Source organism: Cervus elaphus, chromosome 12 (genome assembly GCF_910594005.1).
Source record: "Cervus elaphus chromosome 12, mCerEla1.1, whole genome shotgun sequence".
Classification (NCBI taxonomy): domain Eukaryota; kingdom Metazoa; phylum Chordata; class Mammalia; order Artiodactyla; family Cervidae; genus Cervus; species Cervus elaphus.
The window spans coordinates 58,461,885-58,485,559 of record NC_057826.1 but is presented as its reverse complement, the minus strand read 5'-3'; the positions used below and the strand labels follow the sequence as shown (position 1 = coordinate 58,485,559).

General features: G+C 42.2%; 2 pseudogenes; one reads left to right on the top strand and one right to left on the bottom strand.

The window, feature by feature from the left end:
- Positions 1-9,176: 9,176 nt before the first annotated feature.
- LOC122705233 lies at positions 9,177-13,293 on the bottom strand (annotated as a pseudogene).
- Positions 13,294-16,095: 2,802 nt separating this feature from the next.
- LOC122705565 lies at positions 16,096-16,517 on the top strand (annotated as a pseudogene).
- Positions 16,518-23,675: the final 7,158 nt, after the last annotated feature.

Below are 23,675 nucleotides of genomic sequence, written 5' to 3'. Positions count from 1 at the left end.
TCCCTAATCAGGAAACCTTGACAAGCCAATCGTCTAACCCCACCCACGGGGTAAATCCTCCACAATAAAAAGGAACCACAGACCTCCAGAATACAGAAAGCCCACTCCAGACACAGCAATCTAAACAAGATGAAAAGGCAAAGAAATACCCAACAGGTAAAGGAACATGAAAAATGCCCATCAAGTCAAACAAAAGAAGAGGAGATAGGGAATCTACCTGAAAAAGAATTTAGAATAATGATAATAAAAATGATCCAAAATCTTGAAAACAAAATGGAGTTACAGATAAATAGCCTGGAGACAAAGATTGAAAAGATACAAGAAATGTTTAATAAAGACCTAGAAGAAATAAAAAAGAGTCAATTAAAAATGAATAATGCAATGAATGAGATCAAAAACACTTTGGAGGGAACCAAGAGTAGACTAACGGAAGCAGAAGATAGGATAAGTGAGATAGAAGATAAAATGGTGGAAATAAATGAAGCAGAGAGGAAAAAAGAAAACAGGATCAAAAGAAATGAGGACAACCTCAGGGACCTCTGGGACAATGTGAAACGCCCCAACATTCGAATCATAGGAGTTCCAGAAGAAGAAGACAAAAAGAAAGGCCATGAGAAAATACTCGAGGAGATAATAGCTGAAAACTTCCCTAAAATGGGGAAGGAAATAGCCACCCAAGTCCAAGAAGCCCAGAGAGTCCCAAACAGGATAAACACAAGGTGAAACACCCCAAGACACATATTAATCAAATTAACAAAGATCAAACACAAAGAACAAATATTAAAAGCAACAAGGGAGAAACAACAAATAACACACAAAGGGATCCCCATAAGGATAACAGCTGATCTATCAATAGAAACCCTCCAGGCCAGAAGGGAATGGCAGGACGTACTGAAAGTAATGAAAGAGAATAACCTACAACCTAGATTACTGTATCCAGCAAGGATCTCATTCAGATATGAAGGAGAATTCAAAAGCTTTACAGATAAGCAAAAGCTGAGAGAATTCAGCACCACCAAACCAGCTCTTCAACAAATGCTAAAGGATCTTCTCTAGACAGGAAACACAGAAAGGTTGTATAAACGTGAACCCAAAACAACAAAGTAAATGGCAACGGGACCACACCTATCAATAATTACCCTAAATGTAAATGGGTTGAATGCCCCAACCAAAAGACAAAGATTGGCTGAATGGATACAAAAACAAGACCCCTATATATGCTGTCTACAAGAGACCCACCTCAAAGCAAGAGACACATACAGACTAAAAGTGAAGGGCTGGAAAAAAATATTTCATGCAAACGGAGACCAAAAGAAAGCAGGAGTCGCAATACTCATATCAGATAAAATAGACTTTCAAATAAAGGATGTGAAAAGAGACAAAGAAGGACACTATATGATGATCAAAGGATCAATCCAAGAAGAAGATATAACAATTATAAATATATATGCACCCAACATAGGAGCACCGCAATATGTACGGCAAACGCTAACGAGTATGAAAGAGGAAATTAATAGTAACACAATAATAGTGGGAGACTTTAATACCCCACTCACAACTATGGATAGATCAACTAAACAGAAAATTAACAAGGAAACACAAACCTTAAATGACACAATGGACCAGCTAGACCTAATTGATATCTATAGGACATTTCACCCCAAAACAATCAACTTCACCTTTTTCTCAAGTGCACACGGAACCTTCTCCAGAATAGATCACATCCTGGGCCATAAATCTGGTCTTGGAAAATTCAAAAAAATTGAAATCATTCCAGTCATCTTTTCTGACCACAGTGCAGTAAGATTAGATCTCAATTACAGGAAAAAAATTGTTAAAAATTCAAACATATGGAGGCTAAATAACACGCTTCTGAATAACCAACAAATCATAGAAGAAATCAAAAAAGAAATCAAAATATGTATAGAAATGAATGAAAATGAAAACACAACAACCCAAAACCTATGGGACACTGTAAAAGCAGTGCTAAGGGGAAGGTTCATAGCATTACAGGCTTACATCAAGAAACAAGAAAAAAACCAAATAAATAACCTAACTCTACACCTAAAGCAACTAGAGAAGGAAGAAATGAAGAACCCCAGGGTTAGCAGAAGGAAAGAAATCTTAAAAATCAGGGCAGAAATAAATGCAAAAGAAACTAAAGAGACCATAGCAAAAATCAACAAAGCTAAAAGCTGGTTTTTTGAAAAAATAAACAAAATTGACAAGCCATTAGCAAGACTCATTAAGAAACAAAGAGAGAAGAACCAAATTAACAAAATTAGAAATGAAAATGGAGAGATCACAACAGGCAACACTGAAATACAAAGGATCATAAGAGACTACTACCAGCAGCTCTATGCCAATAAAATGGACAACTTGGATGAAATGGACAAATTCTTAGAAAAGTATAACTTTCCAAAACTGAACCAGGAAGAAATAGAAGATCTTAACAGACCCATCACAAGCAAGGAAATCGAAACTGTCATCAAAAATCTTCCAGCAAACAAAAGCCCAGGACCAGATGGCTTCACAGCTGAATTCTACCAACAATTTAGAGAAGAGCTAACACCTATCTTACTCAAACTCTTCCAGAAAATTGTAGAGGAAGGTAAGCTTCCAAACTCATTCTATGAGGCCACCATCACCCTAATTCCAAAACCAGACAAAGATGCCACAAAAAAAGAAAACTACAGGCCAATATCACTAATGAACATAGATGCAAAAATCCTTAACAAAATTCTAGCAAACAGAATCCAACAACATATTAAAAAAATCATACACCATGACCAAGTGGGCTTTATCCCAGGAATGCAAGGATTCTTTAATATCCGCAAATCAATCAATGTAATACACCACATTAACAAATTGAAAGATAAAAACCATATGATTATCTCAATAGATGCAGAGAAAGCCTTTGACAAAATTCAACACTCATTTATGATTAAAACTCTCCAAAAAGCAGGAATAGAAGGAACATACCTCAACATAATAAAAGCTATATATGACAAACCCACAGCAAGCATCACCCTCAATGGTGAAAAATTGAAAGCATTTCCCCTGAAATCAGGAACAAGACAAGGGTGCCCACTCTCACCACTACTATTCAACATAGTGTTGGAAGTTCTGGCCACAGCAATCAGAGCAGAAAAAGAAGTAAAAGGAATCCAGATAGGAAAAGAAGAAGTGAAACTCTCACTGTTTGCAGATGACATGATCCTCTATATAGAAAACCCTAAAGACTCTACCAGAAAATTACTAGAGCTAATCAATGAATATAGTAAAGTTGCAGGATATAAAATTAACACACAGAAATCCCTTGCATTCCTATATACTAACAATGAAAAAACAGAAAGAGAAATTAAAGAAACAATACCATTCACCATTGCAACAAAAAGAATAAAATACTTAGGAGTATATCTACCTAAAGAAACAAAAGACCTATACATAGAAAACTATAAAACACTGATGAAAGAAATCAAAGAGGACACAAACAGATGGAGAAACATACCGTGTTCATGGATTGGAAGAATCAATATTGTCAAAATGGCTATTCTACCTAAAGCAATCTATAGATTCAATGCAATCCCTATCAAGTTACCAACGGTATTTTTCACAGAACTAGACCAAAGAATTTCACAATTTGTATGGAAATACAAAAAACCTCGAATAGCCAAAGTAATCTTGAGAAAGAAGAATGGAACTGGAGGAATCAACCTGCCTGACTTCAGACTCTACTACAAAGCCACAGTCATCAAGACAGTATGGTACTGGCACAAAGACAGAAATATAAATCAGTGGAACAGGATAGAAAGCCCAGAGATAAATCCACGAACCTATGGACACCTTATCTTTGACAAAGGAGGCAAGGATATACAATGGAAAAAAGACAACCTCTTTAACAAGTGGTGCTGGGATAACTGGTCAACCACTTGTAAAAGAATGAAACTAGAACACTTTCTAACACCATACACAAAAATAAACTCAAAATGGATTAAAGATCTAAATGTAAGACCAGAAACTATAAAACTCCTAGAGGAGAACATAGGCAAAACACTCTCCGACATAAATCACAGCAAGATCCTCTATGACCCACCTCCCAGAATATTGGAAATAAAAGCAAAAATAAACAAATGGGACCTAATGAAACTTAAAAGCTTTTGCACTACAAAGGAAACTATAAGTAAGGTGAAAAGACAGCCCTCAGATTGGGAGAAAACAATAGCAAATGAAGAAACAGACAAAGGATTAATCTCAAAAATATACAAGCAACTCCTGCAGCTCAATTCCAGAAAAATAAATGACCCAATCAAAACATGGGCGAAAGAACTAAACAGACACTTCTCCAAAGAAGACATACAGATGGCTAACAAACACATGAAAAGATGCTCAACATCACTCATTATTAGAGAAATGCAAATCAAAACTACAATGAGGTACCATTACACGCCAGTCAGGATGGCTGCTCTCCAAAAGTCTACAAGCAATAAATGCTGGAGAGGGTGTGGAGAAAAGGGAACCCTCTTACACTGTTGGTGGGAATGCAAACTAGTACAGCTGCTATGGAGAACAGTGTGGAGATTTCTTAAAAAACTGGAAATAGAACTGCCATATGACCCAGCAATCCCACTTCTGGGCATACACACTGAGGAAACCAGATCGGAAAGAGACACGTGCACCCCAATGTTCATCGCAGCACTGTTTATAATAGCCAGGACATGGAAGCAACCTAGATGCCCATCAGCAGATGAATGGATAAGGAAGCTGTGGTACATATACACCATGGAATATTACTCAGCCGTTAAAAAGAATTCATTTGAATCAGTCCTAATGAGATGGATGAAACTGGAGCCCCTTATACAGAGTGAAGTAAGCCAGAAAGATAAAGAACATTACAGCATACTAACACATATATATGGAATTTAGAAAGATGGTAACGATAACCCTATATGCAAAACGGAAAAAGAGACACAGAAATACAGAACAGACTTTTGAACTCTGTGGGAGAAGGTGAGGGTGGGATATTTCAAAAGAACAGCATGTATACTATCTATGGTGAAACAGATCACCAGCCCAGGTGGGATGCATGAGACAAGTGCTCGGGCCTGGTGCACTGGGAAGACCCAGAGGAATCGGGTGGAGAGGGAGGTGGGAGGGGGGATCGGGATGGGGAATACGTGTAAGTCTATGGCTGATTCATATCAATGTATGACCAAAAAAAATAAATTAAAAAAAAAAAAAAAAGATGGGGGTAAAAAGCAGATTATTGAGGATTGAAGAGTAATTGAAAGTGAGGCAGTGTAGACAGTCCCAGGAAGGAAGGAGAGAGCTGGGTGTGGGGAGGAGAATCTCTGGAAGACAAGCTGGGTCATCAGCAGGCGTTCTTTTGTTGCCAAGGTTTTCTAATGGGAAATATTTCAAAGTGTTCTTATTTTGTAGGGAAGTGCCAATGAAGAGCTAGAGGATACAACAATGGAAAACAAAAAGTAAATCTCACAGAAGGGACCAGCGAGGTAGCACTTCAGTTGTCAGATGAGCCTTGGATAGGAGCGACTCGTCACCAAAGAAGGAGAATGGGAGGTAAAGGCTGGTGCCAAGGCCGACAAAAGTGTACATGGGAGCAACTGTTGTGTTTTTCCTAGGAAATGTTAAATTAGGTTATCCACAGAAAGTCAGGAAGTTGGAGTAGAAGTGGGTGCCTAAGAAGAGTGGGAGAGGGTTGGAGGCAGTATTAAGACGAGTGTGCATTCCATTAACATTGGATGCTATAAACGTACGTCTACACCTACAGTACCCATGTTGTGTGACTGCCTCTAGCATCTTTCAGAAACAAGATTTGGAGAAGGAGCATCTCAGAAGTAAAAAAGATATGAGTTGGGGTTTGCAGGACAGCTGTAGCAGATTTTGAAAAAGAGGCAAAGAAAGCAAGGATGCCAGCAAGACAGAGACCCAAGGATAAAACACAGCATGGAGTTTCATCATGGGGAATACATGTAAATCCATGGCTGATTCATGTCAATGTATGACAAAAACCACTACAATATTGTAAAGTAATTAGCCTCCAACTAATAAAAATAAATGAAAAAGAAAAAAAAAGAAAGAATAAAGAAATGAAACCATGAAGGGGCTCACAGGCTTCTGAGAAGAGTGGGGGAGGAGGAGACTGAAGATTATCACAAAGAGGGAAAGCAGTTGGGCTTTCAAATCCATATTAAAGGAAATGTGAAAGGGTGAGTCTTATGTTTAATAGTATGGGATATTACCAAGATGTTCCAATTGTGATTATCCTACCTGGGGAAATGGAATAGGTGCAAAGGCCAAGGGTGCCTATGAACTGCAAATACTGCTCCAAAAAAGTAAAAGCAACCTTCTATTCATCCAAAACTGCTAACTGCAAGAGATCTGCCTGTCACTGGCATTGGAGTATAAAAAGTTAGAGGCAAGAAGTGTGTCTGAAGTGACAATGTGGGAAAGACAGATCAAGAAGAAGCAAAATCCTACTTCAGACAACAGTTGCAACCAAGACCTCTCACAGGGACTTCCCTGGTGGTCCAGAGGTTAAGACGCCACACTGAATGCAGGGGGCCTGGGTTCAACCCCTAGTCAGGGAACTAGATCCCACATGAAACAACTAAGAGTTTGTGTGCCAAAGAAAACTATCAGTCAGTCAGTCAGTTCAGTCGCTCAGTCATGTCTGACTCTTTGTGACCCCACGGACCGCAGCATGCCAGGCTTCCCTGTCCATCACCAACTCCTGGATCTTGTTCAAATCAATGGAAACTATAAACAAGGTGAAAAGACAATCCTCAGAATGGGAGAAAATAATAGCAAATGAAACAACTGACAAAGGATAAATTTCCAAAATATACAAGCAGCTCATACAATTCAATGCCAGAAAAACAAACAACCCAATCAAAAAGTGGGGAAAAGACCTAAACAGACATTTCGCCAAAGAAGACATACAGATGGCTAACAAACACATGAAAATATGCTCAGCATCACTCATTATTGGAGAAATGCAAAGCAAAACTACAGTGAGGTATCACCTCACACCAGTCAGAATGGCCATCATCAAAAAGTCTACAAACAGTAAATGCTGGAGAGGGTGTGGAAAAAAGGGAATCCTCTTACACTGTTGGTGGGAATGTAAATCGATACAGCCACTACAGAAGATGGTATAGAGATTCCTTAAAAAACTAAAACCAACATATGACCCAGCAATCCCACTCCTACACATATACCCTGAGGAAACCAAAATTGAAAAAGACACATGTACCCCAATGTTCACTGCAGCACTATTTACAACAGCAAGAACATGGGAACAACCTAGATGTCCATCGACAGATGAATGGATAAAGAAGCTGTGGTACACATACACAATGGAATATTACTCAGCCATAAAAAGGAACACATTTGAGTCAGTTCTAATGAGGTGGATGAACCAAGAGCCTATTATACATAGTGAAGTAAGTCAGAAAGAGAAAGATAAATATCATATACTAACACATATACATGGAATCTAAAAAGAGGGTACTGATGAATTGACCTGTAAGGCAGCAGTGGAGAAACAGACACAGAGAACAGACTTATGGACACGAGGAGAGGGGAGGAGAGGGTGAGATGTATGTAGAGAGTAACACGGAAACTTACATCACCATATGTAAAATAGACAGCCAATGGGAATCTGCTGTGCATCTCAGGGAACTCAAACAGGGGCTCTGTGTCGACCTAGAGCAGAGGGGTGGGGAGGGAGATGGGAGGGTGGTTCAAGAGGAAGGGGACATATCTATACCTATGGCTGATTCATGTTGATGTTTGACCGAAAACAACAAAGTTCTGTAAAGCAAGTATCCTTCAATTAAAAAAATAAATTAAAAAAAAAAGAGTTTGCATGCCATAACTAAAAACCCAGCATGCCGAAACAAAGATTGAGATATACATGCCACAACTAAGACTTGGAGCAGCCAAATAAATAAATAAAAATAAACATTTTAAAAAAAGATCTTTGACAGAAGTTGCAACTCTGTTAAGACTTGTCAAGGACCATGGCTACTGAGGAGCAGATCTAGCTTTTCTGGGTAGCAGGTTGAAGTATTACTCAACTCATAATTTCCTCAGTTATAGCCAAAGTCATAGTCCAAGAGGGATGACCTTCACTGCCCAGACACGCATATAATCTACTTTGAGACTTTGATCTCCTCCCTTTCTCCCCTCTCCCCCCATGCCTCTTATTGGCGAAACGTAGCAGGAAATCAAGTAGAAAGGCTATGGATGCAAGACACACACAGTTAGCTTCCCAGGACAGGGATAAGGAAAGAGAGGTGTGAGGGACTTCTTTGGTGGTACAGTGGATAAGAATCTGCCTGCCAATGGAGCGGACATAGGTTCGACCCCTGGTCCAGGAATATTCCACATGCCTTGGGACAACTAAGCCTATGCACCATAGCTTGTGAGTCTGTGTTCTAGAGTCCACAAGCCGCAGCTACTGAAACCCGTGTACTCTCGAACCCAGGCTTCGAAACAAGAGAAGCCACCACAACTAGAGTGTAGCCCCTGCTCGCTGCAACTAAAGAAAGCCCACACACAGCCACAAAGACCCAGTGCAGCCAACAATTAAATAAATAAGTAAAAAGTATTTTTAAAAATGAGGGAGAGGTGTGAGGAGCAGATCTGGTGGAAGAAATGAAAAACACCCAGCAGAGTTAACAAAGTATATGAAGAGTTGTAATACTCCAGCACGTGTCTTTAGAGAAGGCACTGGTTTAAAGAAGTAGGTGAGACTTAGCATGCAGACTGGGACTAAACCAGAAGTCACAAACCAAACCCACAGGAACCTCAGAGTGTAGACAGGTTTTGTTTGGCGCATAGAACATATGGGTATATATGTGTTCAAATCAAAAACAGCAAATGTTTTCAAACCAGGAGATATCACAAAGAAATATAATTTCTGGCTTTTCTTTAAAAACTGGAAGATCCAGCAACAGTTGGCCCATTTCCTATAGCGCAACGCTTGGCTTGAGCTAACCACAGCCCCTTTAGACAGGGCATGCCTTGTCCAAATTTCCTCAGACCCCACCACCTTCTCTTCCATGCCTAACACTGAGGTCGAGAGTGAGTTTTCAGCCTGGAGGTGTCAATCAGCCTGAGGGGTATTTTATTTCTTTTTTTTTCTTTCATTTTTAAAAAATAAAGTTTATTAGATCATAATGTTGTCTGAATTTACCACCTTTGTCAAAAGTGAACTCAAAGCTTCCAATGTAGTCTATAATTCCTCAAAGTCAGCAACTTATGGACAGCTTCAGCATCTATGGTCGACCTTTCACTAGCCAGACAAATCTCCCGAAATAATCGCAGTGACCGAGTCATCTTCTCAAATTCTCTTGCTTTTCTATGTCCCTTTTGAATAACCTCCTCTGGAAGATTAGCAAGCCTAGCTGCATTAAAGCCATAGCTTTTAGGACAGGCTCCTTTAATGAATTTATAGAGGAAGGTAACAGTCTCCTAGCTGGGATCTTCACATTCATTTTCATATGTCCTAGGTACATTGCAACATTTTGAGAATAATCTTCAACTAGTGAATGGTAGTGGGTAGAAAACAATGTACAACACTTTATATTCTCAGCAAGTTCTTTAACAACTGCATTTGCTATTGCTGTCCTATCAAATGCTGCAGTACCTCTTCCTAATTCATCCACAAGCACCAGAGAATGTGCTGTTGCATGTGTAAGTATACTGGCAGTTTCACTCAATTCAACAAAAAATGTACTTTCACCTGACATTATTCTGTCTGAGGCACCAAATCTAGTAAACACTCTATCAATTGGTGTGAGCCTACACACTTCAGATGGTACATAACAGCCCCTCTGGGGCATTATAGCTAATGACCAGCCTGTCTCATGAGTGTAGACTTGCCTCCCATATTTGGCCCAGTAACAAGCACACAATAAGTTTGCCATTTTCCTCCTCCTCTTCCTCACAGCCTATTAGAATGTCATTAGGAACAAAGTCATCACCAAAAAAAGTCTTTGTAATGCAGGGATGGCGTGATCCTTTAAGGTCTAGAAAGGGAGGAGTAGCTTCTCCTGGCAACAGAATTACTGGACATTACATAGGACCATCACCCCCTCAACTGTAGTTAGCCAGGCACGATAAGACATCCAACACTACGGTGCACTCCACAGCAGCCTGCCAGTCCTTATAATTTTTATCAAAGGTATAGAACAGTCACTCCATGCAGTCTTTTAATCATGCACCTCTCTGTTCATCAGCATTTATCAGATTAACCAACTTATCAATTGTTTTGGTCCAGTATTGTTTACAGTCCTTTTGGGTGGATTTCAACTCATATTCTTCTGGCAAATTATGGGTGATGAAATTCTCTGGAATTTCCAACAGGTAACGATTCCTACCAATTCCCCAGTAAACTATGGTCCTACAGCCAATTCAACTGTGCTGTTTCTCCAAGTATTCCAGGAGGCTCTGTTCATTTTCTCTTATCTCAGCAAGAGCTTGATCATAATCAGAGTCAAATCCTACTTTGGGAGTAATCAGTCCAGTCTTTCGAGCCTTTTCATGGCCAAAAGTTGTATGCCATCGATTCAGTTCTGAAATCAAATCAGGAAAGCGGCCTTCAGGATTTTTTGTCTGCAGGGTGAGGACCTGCTTAAGGATTTTAGACTTAAAGTTATCAATGACTTCTTCCATAAGCCCTACAATTTTACATATTACTTTGAATCCTTCCAGAGCTGAAAGAAAATCAATAATCTTATTTTTTGCTATATGTGGTTTCTTCATACATATAGCCCGGCTATCTGGGTGGTTCTGGCTCTTGAGGAGAGACCCAACATTATGAATTTTACTCAGTAGTCTCTCGAGATCTGGAAGCTTCTTAAGAAGGTCTACAGCCTCAGAGATTTTGTTGGGCACAACCATTAGGTCTTCTATGGCATCCAGAGTAGGGCACAAAGCCACTGCTTTAGAAGCCGTTTACCAAAGGGGGTATGGCAAGTATCAATCTTCTCTAACAGGGTCCCTTTACTAGAACCGCCTGTTCCATTCAGAAAAATCTCAAAGTTGTTCAATGTCACAGCATCTAGCACCATTCGTTGATTGGCTTTAGCAAAGACAGCACCAGGTCTTGTAGCACAGACCCTGTCAGAATCCAAGAGAACATACTCTTCAAAATTAGCCATTGATAAAAGCTCCTGATCAATAAGGCATTTTTTGAGGTAGAAGACACAACCACCAAGAGCAGAGAGGGCCAATTCACTCTTCTCTCCTGGTGTCAATCCAATAGAATCTGACTCCGAGGTCATACCTTTAAGCAACTGGGGTACCATCACCCTATCATCCTCATTTAACTTGTCTGTAAAATATCCTTCTTGAAAGAGAGTTCTCAAAGTTTTGGCTGCATTCCAAAACTGGGAGCCTGGTATCAGACCTTCCTGAAGAGAAGAGGATAATAAACTCTTGAGAATCATCTTAGTTTCCATTGAAAGGTTTCCCCTTTCAAATAAGACTTGCACTGGAGGATAGTGTACCATTAAAGTCCTAAACCTGGACCAATGGCGATCATCTGAAAACTGACCTATGAAGAACCTCCCTAGTGAGGTATCAACAAATCATACTCCATACACACGAATGTGGCCAGCAGACTCCTCTTTTCTCTTTGAGGCTAAGAAGATCCTTACTGCAGTTCTCTGAGGGGTCACCTTCCAGCACACTGTAGGTCTGTGTACCCCTGGTAACGACCCTACAGATCTCCCTCCACACCACTCTGTCATACTAAGATATGTGTGCCATTTTTCAGCATCGTGCCTCCATCATTTCTGGGGTCTCAGCTGTTCTACTTGTGCTACTTTATAGCCTTTCTGGACCAGGGAATCTGAGTATTGGCCTTTCACAATTTCAGGGAGACCAGAATGGGCCCAGCTGCCTTTCATGAATACCAGCCCTAGTTCACTGACTCCAATAAGCACATCCATGTGGTACAGCTCATAAAACTTCCCCACTTTTTAAAATATAACCAGATCAAAGTTCTGAGACTTAATTTGTAACCACTTCTTCATCCCAGGAGTACAGGAATTAAGGAAATCCTCAGGCACATGGAATGTGGATGCATAAAAATCAGGGTGATCGGGCCGCCTCCTGTGCACATCTCTTCTCTTTTCCTCCGTAAGCCCCTCTAAAGTTTCATGATACCAGACAGTGGGGCGATTACTGTCATCACATCCTCCACCAGTGTGGGCATGGGATTCAGAATTTTGAGGGGCAGAGGAAGCCCTCAAAGTACTCCTGGTTTCTGATGAAATGCCAGTTGCTCATTTGGTGCTGAGGGCATTTCCTTCCTTGAACTCTTCCTCTTGAGGGAACCATTTCCAGTTACCATTCTCTTCCGCTTTGGAGCAACTTTGACAGGGCCGTCCAGGCCTTCACTGTCACTGTCCCCCACGCCACTGCTTATTTCATCACGGCTTCCTTCGTCCTTAGCGTCTGGCTTAAATTCCATATCAGAGTCACCAATGTCACTCTCAGAGTATGAAATAACCCTTCGTTTTTTATTTGGCGGCTACTTCGCCTGGATCCTTGCACCTTTGGCCTCACTTCCTCTTCACTCTCAATGTCATTTTCCTCTTCACTCTTATCTGACGCGTAAGTGGCACCTGCCTCCGTCTCTTCTTCCTCCTCTGGCTCTGAGGACTCATCACATACTGCCAACTCAAGCCTCTTAATCTTGTCTTTATTCAAGCCTTCATCTGCACGTTGCATTGCTCTGAGTATTTCAGGCTTTGCACTGTAAAAATGACCTCCTTTCTGGGCTTCTTTTGAATGTGAACCTGTATATGGCTTTAATAGCCTTCTGCTAACCCAGCCCCTTGTTGGGCTATCATCAAAAAACTGTACATGAATTTGGGCAGACTTTCCTTTCTCACAAATGAATGTTCCATCAAAAGGGTGGTTATAATCCAGGCAAGGCCACCAAGGGTAACCCTCCATCTTGGTCCAAACCAAATCACCTGGTGAGAAGTCACAAGAACTGCTGGTGGGGACCGCAAGGGATGCTGACTTTCACAGCCCTCCGTTGAGGTTCCTGGCCTCAGCCCAAGACATGGTAACCGCTAGGGGCTCTGGCCCAGCCTCGCTCCAGGCCTCATCCCTGCCTGGGGAAAGGAAGGCCCCAGTGTTAGCGGCAGTGGCGCTGCTTTCATTTGAGGCCCTGACAGGGGCTTTGTTGGCATTATTCATGGCTGGAAACTTAGGGAAGAAGCTATACAGTGTATTCTGTCACAACATAGCCACAGTTGCCGAGGCTCAACTACTCTGTCATACCGAGCCACTAGAGGCAAGGCATCTACCACTCGGGGCCTGCTGGCAGGAAATCTCTCTTTCTTTCTTTTTAAATTTGCAATATTTTTTCTCCCAGTTTTAATGAAATATATGTTATGACATATAACACACACACAGAAATAAAGCTTAAGAAAAGAGATATAACTTACAAAGAGCACTGTGTAAGTTCAAGGTAAACAGGGGTGTTTACTTATAGTAGAAAAGTACTTTTCTGGATTCACAGGTATTCCTGCTTTTCAAAAGTTCGCTTTTCATCACTTCACTTTTATAAAAGACATACACTAGTATCTGTTTTCAAAAACCAAAAGAAATCAGAGGAGGATTTTTGCTTTTACCAAAGAAAGATGAAAATCAAAAATAGTGTTCCACATTTGTTTTGCAGTGAGCCCTTAAACACTTAGAGAATCAGCTTGCACCCTGAGAAGCCAGAGTGGCCCCACTAAGCTCCCTCCCCGGGAATGACACGCAGCATCTCAGCATCAGGCCACCGTAGTGCTGAGCTGTGTCTGTGAGCATCTGTGTTTTCTCTCAATTTATCTTGTGCTTCCATTAGCAAGATGTGTCTTAAGGTAATTGCTTCTTTGCCTTCTATCTTTCAGCTTAAAGAAGATTTCATAGGCATGCTCTACTTTTGAATAGCAGGGGAAACCTGTTAGTCTCTACCAAGGTGGAAAAACAAAACAGGGCTGAATTTTTCCTGAAAAATGGAAGAGAACATTTTCTTTATGAAAGGGAAGAGCATTCCCACAGTGTTATAATATGCACACAAAGTGTTTCTGTGTCAAAAGGATATAAATCAAGAGACCATTTTTCTTTCACCCAGCCCACTTTACTCAATTATGTTACCTGCCTGGAACCCTGTAAGCAATGCAGCTTAAGGTTATGGACTAGAGCCATCCAGGTGGAAAGCAGAAAAATCATCTAAATTTCATGTCACTTACCCACAATATTCTTTATACTTATTGCTATTCCCCCCCACTATTGCTCAATCTCCAAATATCTCCGAGCCAAAGAGCACCTCTACCATCACCTCTGTCTTCTAACTAACTTGGGGGCATCTGGATCTCAAAGGTTCTGCAGCATTGCCAGGTGGGGACATCCTCTAGGCAGGTAGAAAAATGGTACTAGAGGCAAATACCAGTGAAGCAGAGATAATGGTAAGTTCACTGAGTTAAAGCAGTGTGGAAAGAAAACTGTAGAGGTCAAGAACAGAGCTGTAAGTGGCACAAATAATTAAAAACTGAGGAAAGGCAATTCAAGTAAAGGAAACTCAATAAAAGTAATTAGTTACCCAAGTGATGGAACAGCTGAGAAGCTAAAGGGACAATGAGGCAATCCAGAGATGAGCAATACCAGGAAGTTTTTGCCACCCCTGGGCCTGACAGAACAAAAGAAGGAGACGATGATGCCAGAAACCAGAATCAGGATTTTGGCGGAAAGGACAGGAGCCGAGGCTGCCTACCATGAGCTGGGGCTACGGGAAAAGGGTGCAATCTACTGAGCTAGAAATGACAGAGATTGAACCGCTGCCTGAGAAACCACCTTAGTCTCCTGCCGGCTCCTTTCATGGGCCATGGCTGATTCATGCTGATATTTGACAGAAAAAAGTATGTAAACAAAAGTATGTAAAGCAATTATTCTTCAATCAAAAAAATAAATTAAAAAAAAAGAGTTTGCATGCCATAACTAAAAATCCAGCATGTCGAAACAAAGACCGAGATACACGTGCCACAGAAAGGTAGGCTTGATACAAACAGGGCAGGGAAGGAGTAGAGAATGAATCTGGGAGCGACTGCAAATACTGGGCAGAAACCAAGCTTTGGAGGAGTCACGAGGACTTTAGGAATAAGAAACAGAAGCAGCAGATGTAGACCACACATTTGTCCTTTGTGCTGTTTCAGCCTACCAGTGCAAACTTGGTCCTGTTTGCATTCTTACATTCCTGAGATTCAGTTCAGTTCAGTTGCTCAGCCGTGTCCGACTCTTTGCAACCCCATGAATCGCAGCACACCAGGGGGGAAGCTAATGCCTACACGCTGATTTTAGAAGCTCCATTTCAAGTTACTCTTCCCTAGATAGAATAGCTTTCCCCCAAATTTCTCCTTCCTCATTTTCTGCTGAAATTTACAACCCTCTTTGTTACTTTATAATTCCTTTTCTTCAATGAAGATAATAAATAATTGTATGATTCTCCCCAATAACATCCTGAATTGCTTCCATGAATAAGTTATTTTTACACAATTTTTAACTCTTCTGCAATCAGGAATTCAGCAATGGGATGCTGTTCTTGTTATTACTTTGCAACTACAAAGCAGTAAATCCATTCATTTGAGAGCTAGTCAGCCTGTGATTTGAAATAACATCTAAGTAGAAGCTAGGACCCCTCTTCGTTTGGAGAGATGAAGTTTTCCATTTCAATAATTGGAACAGCGAACAGCGCAGAATATAGATACTCTGTATCCACTAAGTGATGTGCTCCTAAATCAGGTGATTACTATTGTAATCATACAGTCAGTGCAACAAACGCTGGTTGATTTAAGAGAGCAAGACATAACCTGGAGACAGAACAAGACCAAGACCTAGAGTATTTTAAAAACCTAGCACTAACTTTCAATTTTCTCATTTGAAATTTTAGAGTAATGATCGATGCCCCAACTACCTCACAGAGCTTTTGGAAGGTCAAATGAGACAAGTGCCTGAGTATGCCTTTTAAAATGCAGCACAGATCCTTTCCAAGGAGCCGAGGAGATGGCGGAAGTGGAACAGAATCAGAAGCGGACCATCCGCAAGTTCACCTACCGTGGCGTGGACCTCGACCGTGTCCTACGAGCAGCTGATGCAGCTGTAAGGTGAGCGGCGGCGGTGGGGGCTGAACCGCTGCCTCCGGCAGAAGCGAGACTGGCCGCTGAATGGCTGCGCAAGGCCAAGAAGGATGGGCTGCCCCTGGAGAAGCCCGAGGTGGTGACGACGCACCTGCGCGAACTGATCTTCCTGCCACAGACGCTGGACAGCATGATGGGCGTCTACAACCGCAAGACCTTCAACCTGGTGGAAATCAAGCCTGAGATGACTGGCCACTACCTAGGCGAGTTCATCCCTTACAAGCCCGTGAAGCACGGCGGGCCAGGCATGGGGCCACACACTCCTCCCGATTCCTCCCCCTCAAGTAGCCTGCTGGCCAAGGGAGGCAGAGACTTCTAAAAATAGATAAAATTTTAAAAATGCAGCATAAAATATATCCGCAGAGCCAGCATGCCTAGGGTCCAAATACAATCCCACCAGTTTTTGGCCGTGTGAACTTGAGTAAATTATTCAACTTCTCTGTGCCTAAAGTTTCTCATCTGTAAAGTGGAAAGAGTAGGGGGGCCCTCATCATGGCTTGTAACTAATGACTAGCTGGGGTGAGGGTAGAAACGCCCTCCTCCCTTCCTAGCAATGAGGCAAGGTACTATTTACACTCCAGAGCCCCCAGACATCACGCTGAGACCGTACTTCACCTGAAATCCCATCCTTGTGTAGCACCTTCTCTTTTCTTACTCTGCTTCTCCCTTACCAGTTTTCCTTAAGAACATTCTCGTCATCAACCTCATGCACACAAACTGCTTTTGCAGACTCTGTTTTTATAGAGCCCAAACTAAGTTCAGAACTACTCACACGGAGTTGCTGATAGACAGTTGTTTCAAGTAGAGCACTTGAAACAGTGCCTGGCATGTAGTAATTTCTCAGTAACACCTAGTAGAAAATGGGCCAGAAAAGACAGTCACATGATAATCACAATAATGATGTTACAAAACCCCTGGCTTAAGGAGGCCCAGGATATGTGTGTACTTATAGCTGATTCACATTCTTATACAGTGGAGACTGGCACAGCATCGTGGAGCAATTATACTCCAATGAAAAAAGTAAATTTTAAAAGAAGTTTAAAGAAAAAACGTGGCTTTCAGTTAATGTGTATGGAGATTAAAAGTCCTCCCTCTTGAAGTAATACCATTTGCAGCAACATGGATGAATCTAGACAGTGTCAAACTAAGTGAAGTAAGTCAGACAGAGAAAGACAAATCCCATATGATAGACAGAGCAAACAGCCTGTGGTTGTGGGCAGGGAATGGGGAGGATGGATTGGGAGTGTGGAAATTATGTGAAAAAGAATATATGTGTGTATGACTGAATCACTCTGCTATACAGCAGAAGTTAAGACAGCACTGTAAATTAATTATACTTCAATAAAATTTTTTTAAAAAAAGACATCCCTCTATCCTAACAAGTAAAAAGCTGAACAAACTGAAAAACCAGCAGCTCGACTTAGATCTGGCAGAATTGAGGTTACAAGGGAACACCCCTAAAACTGGAGAGACAGACAGGGGGATACTGAGAATTTCAACTTACTAGAGCAGAAATCCACAGGCAGAAAGCTCCACAGGAACAGTTGCTGGGGTAAGAAAACCTGAATTGTAATTGACAAATTGCTGGAAGCTCAGTGTGGATAAATCTGAGAGATGAAAATTCCAGGTGGACCCAATCATTGGATGAGAGTAGGAGGGGGGAATAATGGGTGGGGGGGGGGGGGGTGGATTCTGTGAGTTTTACCTCCAGGAGCTCTTCCAGGTTCTTACAATGAAGAAATTAAAAAAAAAAAAAAATCCCCTGGTGCTTCCTGCATGGGGAGGGGAAAAGTAATCATTTTGAAATAATCAGAGTATCCTGTTCTAACAGAGCCTGCCCTCAAGAGAAATTATTTTACCAGATCCTAAATTATTGGGGTCTTATCAGAGCCTAACTAACCCAGCAGAAAGGAAACGCCCAACTCTAGTCCCTCTAGCCATCCTGTCCCACCTAAGATGGTGGGGACACTTGTGAAGTTCACAGTCCTGGGGTACAGGCTCACTAAAAGGCTGATACTTAATCATAGGACTGTAGAACCCTTCCTCTGCCCCCACAAAAAAAACTTACCACCACATCCTTGAAGGACTACTTCCTGGAGTTCCTTTTAACCAATACATCACATCCCACTTTGAACAAAAAATTACAAGACATACTAAAACGCAAAAAAAAAAAAAAAGTTTGAAGAGAGAAAGCAAGCATTGGAACCAAACTCAGATATGGCAAAGATGTTAAAATGATCAAATGGGAATTTAGAATAACTATGACTGGGAATTCCCTGGCTGTCTGGTGGTTAGGACTTAGCACTTTCACTGCCAGGGCCTGGGTTCCATCCCTGATGGGGCAACTAAGATGGTGCACCCCTCCCCACCCCCACCACATCCCCACAAAAAACAACTCAATATATTAAGGGCTGTAATGGAGGTTTAACTTCTCTCTGATTGAGTATGGACTGGACTTATTGGATCACATCTATTGAATAGATTAAAGCAGAAGTGATAAGATGTCTCTTCCAACAGTAGGTTATATGAAGATGGGAGTTTCCATCTGGGGTGCTCTCACCCCCTCCTTCTTTGTCCTAGATCTTGTACTATTGAGGAAGCCCTACAAAAATGTTCACGTCACAAGGATCTGTAGCTGCTGCCAACAACCCCCATGAGACATCTTGAAAATGGACCCTCCACCTCTTCACATGTTTGCAGCCCTGGTCGACCAGTTCGCTGCAACCTCACAAGAGATCAGGAGCCAGTGTCTGGATTCTTGACCCACAGAAACTGTGACCCTAGAAATGTTTGTTGCTTTAAGCTACCAAATCTAGGGCAATTTGTTACGCAGCAGTCAATAGCTGACCACATGGAAAGATAATAAAATTCCAGATAGCAGTGGTTTGATAGAAGAATAAGGGAGAAACACCAAGGCTATGGACAGAATGAGATGGACTGGAAATGGAGTTACCCATGTGTATGAAGAGCATCAGAAAATGAAGCTGGAAAACACAAATCTCACCATGTTGGTATGGGAAGAGCCAAAATAAGTATCATAATCTACAGGAAACTCAGTGGTGAAACCGGATCCCTAAGCTCAGTGAGGTGGCTCTGCTATTAGAAGGAGCCCTGCCAGTAGAAACCCAGTGTCTTTAAAGCAAATGCAGAGTGTCATTATGAAGGAGAGAGTGGAAACAGAAAAGACTTTCCTTGGAGAAAGAGAGCAAAGACAAATAATCAGCCCTTAAAAAAAAAAATCACGAATGAATGCTTTTCTCTTCTCCTGCTAGCACAAGGGTATCAGATAATTCAAATTGTTTGTATCGAAGGTTGCTTTTTCTGGTCATCTGAATATAAATTAATAAGATGTTCCTGTATATTCAGTCTTAACTGGAAGGATTTCAAAGAAACTTTCCAAAGTCATTAGACACGAACAGAGTCCCCAGGACTCTCAACTTTTCCAAGGTGGCTCGGTAGCTTCTTTCCCAAAGTTTCCTTTACTCTGGGATGACCCTGCTCATCCTCCTGACAGAAGAGGGTGCTGAAGGCTAACAGGGCCGATCCAAGTTCTGCTCTCAGCTCCATCTAAGCAGCCATAGCAACTCAGATAAGACCTTTCTCTTTCGCAGCTTCCTTCCTTATGTGTCACACGGTGTTGACAATGCCATGCTTCACAGCACTGATGTCAAACAGATTACAGAGAGAAAAAGCACTTGGCCAACTGTAAAGGGCCGCACAAAGAGAAAAGGGGAATTCCTTTCAGCTGCCACATCTCCGAAAGAACCCTGTCTCTCAGCCACTGCCAACTCCTCAGTCACAGCAGACCTTTTATTAGCAGGGAATGCTTCTCTCCGACATTTGCTGTCTCTTTGATTAGAACCATAACAATATCCCTGTGCTTTCAGCACGCCGGCCCACCTCCCTTCTTCGCCTGTGGCTGGTGTTATTATTTCTGCCTTCCCTCCGGCTGCTCTCAGAGTTTCCTTTCACTCCCTCTCTGCCTCCTTTCACCTGAGAGATAGCTCCCCCCAGAAAACGCTTCAGCAGTGTTTTGAGGAAACCACTGTGGAGTCGCTCTGTTTTCATTTTCCCAAGAATAGCTGCCTGCTGAGTGAGAACGCGTTCTCCACTGTGCTGCCGCCCTAAAAATCGACTCTGAATTGTCTGGCCAGTGCAGTCCGGAACTACTGTGGACCAGGGATACTGAAATTCTGAACAACATCTTCTCACTTTCCTAAGACACCGAATTCTCCAGTATTCGAAATCCAGGATGCTTCATCTCCCGCCAACCTGGCCTGCACCCCCTTTTCCATGGAGGGACTGTTGGTGGTTCAGAACATGGACTTCAGAAACTGTGCTTCATTTCTCAGGAGGATCTTGTTAACTGCCTGCCAAGGCCACAGGTCAGCACGAAGTAAGACAGTATATAGGGGCTTCCCCGGTGGCTCAGTGGTAAAGAATCCACCTGCCAATGCAGGAGATGTGGGTTCAAGCCGGGATTCAGGAAGATCCCATGGGCTGACCAGCAGCTAAGCCCCTGCACCACGACTAGTGAGCCTGTGCCCTAGAGCCTGGGAGCTGCCACTACTGAGCCCACACGCTTAGAGCCGGAGCCGGAGCGCTAAGACAGAAGAAGCCACTGCGCTGAGAAGCCCACACACCACAAAGAAAAGTAGCCTCCCCTCGCCGCAACTGAAGAAAAGCCTGCAGAGCAACAAAGACCCAGCCCAGCCAAAATAAATAAATAAAATTTTATATACATATATATATTTTAAAAAGACAATATGCAGTATGTTTACAGGTGTGCCAGGCACGGATATGGCCTTCAGGAATGCACTGTTAGAATAGAATTACTGTTCACGGAGTTTCAGTTCCTCTTCCAAGCTACCCTAGCTTCTTCCCTCCTCGGCCCTTTCTCCCCGCCACCCCCACCCCACCACTTCCTTCCTTCCTGCAGATCCCAAAAGGCCCCAGCAGGGCCTCCCTCCTCTGCAGAGGGCCACTGCGCCAGCCCACAACACTGTCTCCCTTGCCGAATACCCTGTCTACACCCTGAATACACTGTCTCTGCCACTCATGGGGAAGTGGTCCCCTTCTTCCTTCCGCTGTTCATTATCTTTCTTTGCGTGCTGTTATTTAATCCAAGCAGGCTTTATTTGCTGACACTGTGAATTGTTATCAATATTTTATCAGACTTCCACCCAGGCCCAGTAATGAAGATGCTGAATTTTAAAACAATGTAAATAAATGCCAATGAATAACACAACAAAGAGGAATGTTGGCTAAATTTAGAGTCCAAAAGTGAGTCTCGTTTTCCTCAGGGCTCCCTTTATACCTTCTAGAGCTGTTCTTATTAATAAAGAAGGTTCAGTTCCCACCCAGATTTATCAGTAAAATTATCAGAAATGGAAATAACATAAAATATGTAGACGTGTTCTGAAAAGGTGGCAAGAAGATTCTACAGTTTAAAAAAAAGTAATTAGATAAAAGTCATTAGATTCTAAGTAAGGTATGGTCAATTTCCTGGAAATTACAAAATAAACACCTGGGAGCTCAATCTTTAAAACCAGAAAAATATTGAGGTAAAGTTAGTAAAGTTGTTGAAAAAGAGAGCTGGCTATAAACATCAAGGAGGAGTAACCAGGAGAGAGAGAAGTCCCACCATGTAATCTGTGCCCAGGACCCAGAAGTGGATTTCTATCAGCCCTCACAAACCAGGGGTGCCTTCTAGAGTGGAGACACATCCCTTTGCCTCTCTTCCTGGCCCTGACCAACGAGACAAATGAGGGGTATTTTCAAAGTCAGTATTAAAAAGAGACCAATGGTGATTTCAAGGGTCACCCAGGGAAATCTCTCCCCACTTACTTGCTGATTCCCGAAAAGTTCTTTCTGCTCTAAGTAGAGACTGAGGCTGAATATGTGAACACAGTTTCACATATTGATGAACAATCTACAAATGCACACAGTGCTAAGCTATGTTTTCTGGGTTTTATTGGGAAAAGTGAAAGTATTAGCTGCTCAGTCATGTCCAAATCTTTGCAACCCCACGGACTGTAGCCCTCCAGGCTCCTTTGTCCATGGGCTTCTCCAGGCAAGAATATAGGAGAGGACTGCCATTCCCTTCTCCAGGGGATCTTCCCAACCCAGGGCCTGAACCCGGGTCTCCCTTTATTGGGAAGAAAGGAATCAAAAAGACCAGTGTGGAATGAGACCTCAGAAGTGATCAACTAGCTTTGAACGTCAAACAAAATAAAGAGAATTTGTGTTCCAGGATCGCCTCCACCAGGTTTGCTGGTATGTTTGCCCGCAACTCTGCTAGTTAAGTTACTTTGTGACGCTAGTAAAGTTGTGGATTCACTTGGGCCAGCCTTGGGACTGTGCCATGATCAAACAAGTACAGTGTTTAGTAGTAAGAATAATTTTAAAGATATTTCCTCCAATTCCTCAAAGAGTGTTGAAGAGGGTTGTTATGGACTAAATTGTATGCCACCCGCACAAAATTCGTAGGTTGAAGCTCTGGCCCCCAATGAGACTGTATTTGGAGATAGAACATTGAAGGAGGTATTTAAGATTAAAAGAGGTCATAAGGGTGGGGCTCCAATCCACCAAGAAGAGAACACGAGGAGTGTAGGCAATGCAGAGGAAAGAACATGTGAGGACACAATGAGGAGGCACTGTCTGCAAGCCAGGAGGAGAGACCTCACTAGAAACCAGCCCTGCTGGCTCCCTTATCTAGGGATTCCAGCCTCCAGAACTGTGGAAAAGTAAATTTTTCTTATTGAAGCCACCCAGTTTGAGGTATTCTGTTATGGCAATCCAAGCATATAAATACATATGCCTAGTTTATAACCAACACACACACACAAACACGCACACACACATCTCCCCATAGGGAGATAAAGAACCCAAGCTGACCGTTGCAGAATCCTCTTGATGGACTCCAGGGTGCAGGATGGAAAGTCCACAGATTCTCTCATATTAATACTTTTTATCCCATCTCAACACAGTCATTAAAATAGAAAGAATATCTCTTCCTGGGGCATTTATACATACAGGTCAACACACACTTATTATGCACCTGCAATGACACATACTAGGACCTGGGATACAAAGATGAAGATGTCTGCTTTCAAGGCTCTTATAGCAGACTCACCAGTCATTGGGTCTGAGGCCACTGGATCTGGCTGCTCCTTCCTGGTCACCCTCTGCCCACCTCGGCAGGAGGATGCCGAACGTGCCTCTGAGCCTTAAGTCCTATAGTCTCCAACTCTGTGGATGGATTGGGCTTGGGCAACTTTCCTATCCTGTCTGCTTCTAAGATGTTTTTACCTCTGTGATGTGGGTACCATTGTAAGCTCCATTTTTACTAATAAGAAAAATGAGACAGTGAAACTCTATAACTGGGCTGAGGTCATAAGCCTGAGGATTGGAAGCTTGGTGACTCCACAGTTCTGGGCACCTATT